Source organism: Cryptomeria japonica, chromosome 1 (genome assembly GCF_030272615.1).
Source record: "Cryptomeria japonica chromosome 1, Sugi_1.0, whole genome shotgun sequence".
In the NCBI taxonomy this organism is placed as follows: domain Eukaryota; kingdom Viridiplantae; phylum Streptophyta; class Pinopsida; order Cupressales; family Cupressaceae; genus Cryptomeria; species Cryptomeria japonica.
Genome location: NC_081405.1, coordinates 303,459,003 through 303,465,729, shown reverse-complemented (window position 1 = coordinate 303,465,729; position 6,727 = coordinate 303,459,003).

The following is a 6,727-nucleotide window of genomic DNA, read 5'->3' as shown; positions in this document are numbered from 1 at the left end:
CCATATCCATGCCTAAATCAAACCTTTCCTCACATGAGACTTAATATATCTGCTCAGCCCTTCATCCATGATAATAAAAAAGTAGGGAGAAAATGGATCCCCTTGTCAAAGACCACACAACTCCCCATTAATACGAACATAAAAGGATGATGAAGTGACACAACTCAAGATCCAATCAACCCACTCACCTCCAAAACCAAAGGCAAGACAAACCTTCTACAAAAAAGCCCAATTGGCCCTGTCATAAACTTTGGCCATGTCCAATTTCGTGAACATTGCCTTCTCTTTTAAATTCACCATCAAATGAATAACCTCCATAGCAATTACAATCCCATCAAGAATCTGTGTACCCTCAACAAAACCTCACTACTCCTAAAAAAATAGAGTCTTTATGCACACATTGAGTCTTTTTGCAACTAATTTAGTGATAATTTTGCATGCCACATTACACAATGCAATTAGTCTAAATTGGTCTAGGCTCTTTACATCTTCATTCTTAGGGATACGAGTAAAAAATATGGAATTCAAGGCTTTCAACATTTATTTATTTCTATGGAATTATCGAACCATCTCTAGAAGGTCAAATTTGATAATCTCCAAGAATTCTTGATAAAATTCAATAGGAAAGTCATTAGGGCCTTGGGCTTTACCTTTTCTCATGTGAAACACAACTTCCTCTAACCAAATGAGAACTCCATTCATCTCATTAGAAACCAATGCATGAATGCAATCCAAAATGGATATTTCTTCATCTCTTGTTGGGGGATAGTCTTCAATGAGCAAAGTAGAAAAATACTTAGAAGCCTCCCTAGAAATCTCCCCTGGAGAATACATTTGGACACCTTCTAAAGACATAAGAGATGAAATTAGATTACCATTATTTCTAGCCTTTACAAAGTTGTGGAAAAAGGCAGTGTTCCTGTCTCCCTCTTGAATCCAATCAATATGATACTTCTATTTCCAAAAAAAATCCTCTTGCAAATCCCATTCCTTCAACTCCTTAATAGCTCTAGACTCTTCTCTGCTCAAATCCATGATTATTCCTTGGTTTCAAATCAACCAAGTAATAGTATCCAATGGGGATTGTGCTGCTATCTTGTTGTAATGGAGATTTCCAAAACATTGCCTATTCCACCTTTTGAGTTTGTACTTCTCATACTGCAATATTTTAACAAAGAAATACATGTAAACCTTTCATAAGTAGGTTTCCCTTCCCACCACCAATCAGTCACTAGGTTTTGGAGAGAGAGATCTCTCAACCACATAAGCTAAAATTTGAAAGAGGGATTTTTTGAGACTCTAAAAGAGACAACTAAGAATTTAATTGGCTAGTGATAAGAGCCTCTCCAATCCAGGATATCAAAGTTGGTAGACCACATATACCCCATCCGATAGAAAGAAACAAGAAACCTATGAAGCCTCTCAAAAATAACATCCTCTCCACTTCTCCTATTGTTCCAGGTAAAAATACCATTGTTTGATTTCACATCAATTAAGTTCAAGAAAGCAATATCTCTTAAAAGAGACCAACATATTGGTCCAGAAAAGCTAATCCACCTGTTTTCTCCTCCAAACTAGAAACCACATTAAAGTCACTAGCCACAACCCATGGAAGAAGAGACATTACGGAGCACACATATCTAATATGATTCCTGCCTTGCCCAAGAGATCAGTAGGAGCATAGACATTAGTGAATAGGCAAGTCTTCCCAAAATCTAAACTAGTAGCAATCAAAGAAATGGATGAGTGGATTGAGATCCACCACAAAGGAGTAGTCTTGTTTGGGTTCCAAAAACAAGAATTACCCCCCGAATTGCCTTGAGCACCCACACACTGGAACATACCACAAGACCAAACTCTGGGAGCTTTGTTGATCAAACCATCCACTGTCAACTTAGTTTCTTGAATAAAAACAATATTTGGAGAGTGAGAATCAATTAACTCTTGAATAGCCTTTTTTATAGGGATGCTATTCATACCCCTAACATTTCAAGATATAAAAATCATTTATGGGAGTGGGTGATGTGAGAGTCAATAGTCTTCATTGACCTAGATTCTACTAGAGTCTCACCAATTAACTTCACTTTCACCTGATCTGACTTACAACCAACTTTTGAGGTCTTCTCCAAAGAACCCTTCTTGAGGGGTTTTTGATGCAAAGCCAAGGCCTAATAAGACCCATTGCTTTTATTCGGATCCAAAATCTCTTTCACAGGAGATAAGAGTGGATCCTGTACAATACTAACACTTTTCTTGACAAGGGTCTCACTTTGAATAGGAACATCAAGAGTTTGAGAGGGTAAGTCTATATCCATTTGCCCCTCTTGCGATACAAACAAAACCATATTCTTATTATTATTCTCGCCATCTTTAGATATAGACATTCCCAAAGTTTCAACACCAGAGGACACCTCAACATGAATTCCCTCTTCCAAATGTTCCAAAGCCTCGAACTGATTAAAATTATCCTCATATTGCCTATCCTTCAATGCTCTATTTTGCCCTCTCCCTTTATTCTAAGGTCTAACAGAAGAAAAACTTCTTTGTCTATATCCCCTTCCCCCAAAGGATCATTCCCCTTATCAATTCTTAGAGATAGAGCCTAACAAAGCACTGGGAGCAACTGTAGGTAGAATGAACCTGTAGTGTCATAAAATTGTGACCCTTGCAATTTTGACCGTGTTTTAGGTCCTCACCCTAGCGACTGCATTTCCCTACTCAGTTATGACCCCTCTCTGCATCACTCTTCTAGATCTCCTCTTGTGTCAGCCCCTGTCCTCCCTCTTTGGGTGGTCCTAAAATGGGTCCATCTAACCCTTTGCCCTAATTTGCTCTTTGGGATTTAATTTCCCCTATTTCGGCCTTTGGTGAGATGAAAACTAACCCTCCTAGGCAAGTATAAAGGGAGACTTAATTCCCTCATTTGGCAAGGAAGAAAAAAGGAGGAAGCAAAATTGGGTAAACAAGTGGAAGGTCTCCATTATCGCCATCAAACGTTCAAGTGTTCAAGTGTTCAAACATCTCCTTCTTCATGTGTCTTCTTCATGTGTCTTCTTCATTCATCCATTGGAGAAACATTACAACATTCATTTGCAAGCATGTATGTGTGTTAGGGTTTTTTCATGTTACATGCCATTTCATGCAATACTTGTGATTACATTCAAGAAGCAAAACAACCACCATCAACAAATTGCAGATCTACAAGGTATACACTTCCATTATTCACATTTAAGTATTTGCAATTACTTTCTTTCAAGGTTGATTCCTCAACCGGGGTTTGACTAAGGTAAACCCCTATCCACAACCCTTCTTCCCTTCTTTTCTGTGTGTAGGTTGTAGGTGCGCTGTTGTAATTGCAGGTTTAGGCTTCATTTTTAGAGACGGAAAAAACCCTTTTTGGCTCGTAGATTTTTCGGAGGACCGTGTGCAACTTCAACACGGTCCTGACAACTTTTCTCCAAATTTGCAGGGCAGATCTATATCAGTCTAAATATCTCAGATACGAAGTTACAACACGATCCCAAATCAGTGGCTCCTTATTTCATCCATTTTGTCTTCCTTTTCTGCATAGTCAACAAGTCAACATATCTATTTGCAAAAGAGGGCAAATTACATTCCAACCCCTTGCAATCAAACTGGCACTCACATCCTTATTTCCCTTGGATTTGGATCTAGTGGATTCAACCCCTCTTTGAATGTAAGGTATCTCCCAAGTGAAAATCATCCTAGTGGTTTCCTTTCTCTCTCCTAGGTGGGGAACCATTAGGATCTAATTTTCCACTTTAAATTTTGGTGAACCCGACCTCTTACATCTTAATTCTAATTTCTTATGGTTAGATCTGAATAATTACAATTTGAATTTCAAATTTTCATTTCCAAGTTTGATCTTTTTGCAAATTTTAGAGGTTAATTGCATAAAAACCCTAATTTTTCATTTTTGATAACATTAAGCTTGTGAAATATAGAATTTTAGTTGCTTGTTTCAGATCTGATTTATTTTTTAAAATTGTAATTAAAATCTATCTTTTCATTCTGAAAATTAAGTGGTTAAACAACAAAACCCTAATTTTTATGAATCTCCAATTTCGACCTTTGACTGCTAATTTGACCATCTAGACATCTCCAAATCGACTATTTTTTTGGATTATGCAATAAAATCATAATTTTTATCATCCTTGAAAATTTTGGAAAAAGTTGGTCGGTCCGTGTACAACTTGCACACAGTCCCTAGCTTTTTTCCAAAATTTTATGACTCAAAATTGATGGTATTTTTCTGCTTAAATACAGGAAATTGTTGTACTTTTTCAATTTTTACACCTCTTAAGGTCGAAAACAAATTCAAAATTTCAACACTCTCAACTTAATTATCATAGAAGGCTCCTAATTTTAGATCTTCTTTTTCAGCAAATTAAGATTTTAATTTAGACATTTTCAATGGAAATCAATGGATTAGATTTATTTGCTATTTCACATATGTTTACATTGTTTGAACATATATTTATTACAATCATGTGTTGGATAATGGCTTCTTTCATTCATGTTGCTTCTTTTCATTCATAGCACTTGGTCATATTGTGTTGTTAGGATTTTAAAGTCATTTCCTTTTCAATTTGATCTCAAATCTTTCATGTATCATTTATGTTGTATTATGGTGATGTTATTAACAAAATGCATTTCATATGTTAATCACCTTAAGGCTTTTGTAGATCCCAATCTTAGAGATCCTAATCTTTGTACCTCACCTAGGGTATCTTGTGTGAATGAGATGTGATCTAATGATCTTTTTAAAAGAGAGCAAGCATTGGAAAGCAACATGGGCCCATCTTCTTCTCACACACATACCCTTGAGCAAGGGAGGCAACATCAAACTATTAACTTTCTTACATCTTTAGAACCTCCTTATTCTATTAGAACCTATCTTCAACGTTAAAATATATGTAGAGAGGATGATGTTATGCATTTTATTCATGATCTTTCCCCTCACATAGAAATAAGTAAAAATGAGCCTTTAGATGATGAAGATGTTCATCCTCAATCTCCCAAAATGGATAAGAATGATAAAAGAAAGGAGAGTATCCCTTCACATGATATTCCTTCTTCATCTACAAATCCTTTTATTCCCCCTTATACATCAGATTTCAAAGAAATTCATGATCCTATTCCACCACCTAGTCATTTGCAACATTCTTATAGTCGTGGCTTTCATATAATAACAAAACAAGGTTTTAGAGGATAGGGACTTGGAAAGTTTGAACAAGGAATTTGTGTCCCTGTAAACCTTCCCACACAACCTTCTACAAAAGGCCTAGGAAACGAGACTCCTCTCCCTATGTATGAACTCCTTAGGCTCTAAAAATTTAAAAAACCATCTCCAAAGACAACAAATTATAAGAGCCTGCAAGAATGCTTCTTCTTCAAAACGTCCTTTTTGCTCATTTAATCAAACTCACGATCACAACGCCGATGATTGCCTTGATTTTCAGAAATCTGTTCAAGAAGGCATATACAATGGAAAAATTAGAATCATGGATAGCGATCCTTCTTCTTCTAACCATTTTTCTCCTCCATGTCAAGAAGATGAATTAAAATATATTTATCATCCCGAAAGACTAGCTACAAGAATCTATTGGAGATTGAAATATAATAAGAACATTTTCTTTCCTCCTAAAAAGTAGAGCAACAACCTTGTGCAAGTGAAAGGTGACAAATATTGCATTTTTCATGATTCATATTCACATTCTCTTGGAAAATGTCACGCATTTAAGAAATTTGTTCAAAAGTAATATGATCTTGCACGAATTTGTCTTACAATAGATCTAGTTGTATTTTTTGGCAAAAACATAGTACCTTAGCACTTCTTTTCTCTTCATGTTGCTCTTCACCCTATGACATAAGTAGCCAACTTAATTGGGGGCTCTTTATCATTTGTGGTGGTATTATTTCAAATTTAAAATACCTTGGGGTAGTAACATGAAGTTCACTTTCCTTCTTCTTTCTATGGATTTATCTCTATCTTTGTACATTATTCATTATTAGATCTCCTTTCTTGCATGTAGTTATTCTTATGTGAGCATATAACTGTTCTTTGGTTTTCCTCTTTGCTCGGAGAGGAGTATCTTTAATGTGTAATCCACTTCTTCTCTTGCCTTTATTCTCTTGGAAACCTTACCTCTTCTATGGTTTCGGTTATTCACAAGTATGATATGCCCCCTCACATGGAATGATCTCTCATGAAATAAATGTCTCTTTCTTGAGAGAATTTTTTCCATTAGAAGGCATATTGCTTGAAAATAATCACCTTACAAAGATGCGTAACACTTCCCCTTGTTCTTCTCACTTGGGGGGCAAGGATTTCGCTTCTTTCTCTTTCTTTCTATCTCACTTATCATTATTTCCTTTAGGGGTTGTATTTTTCATATGTGATTATCATTTCTTACAATGACTAATCCCCCTCGGGGAATATGTGTTGCTCTTTCTCTCTTCTCTTAGAGGATTACCACTTCTTGAGACGTGTATTTTGCATATACTAATGTCTTTTCTTACATGTGTTCATTGTGCATTTTGTCATGTTTAATTTCTCTCTAGAGGATCATGTAAGCTCTTCTCATTGTCCCTACACTTGGGGGGAAATGATTTCTCTCTCCCTCTTCCTCTAAAGATCCACTTTTTCTTATTTTGTGGATGGTGTGAGTTTTATTGCTTGATGTCATTCCTTGCATGAAATTGT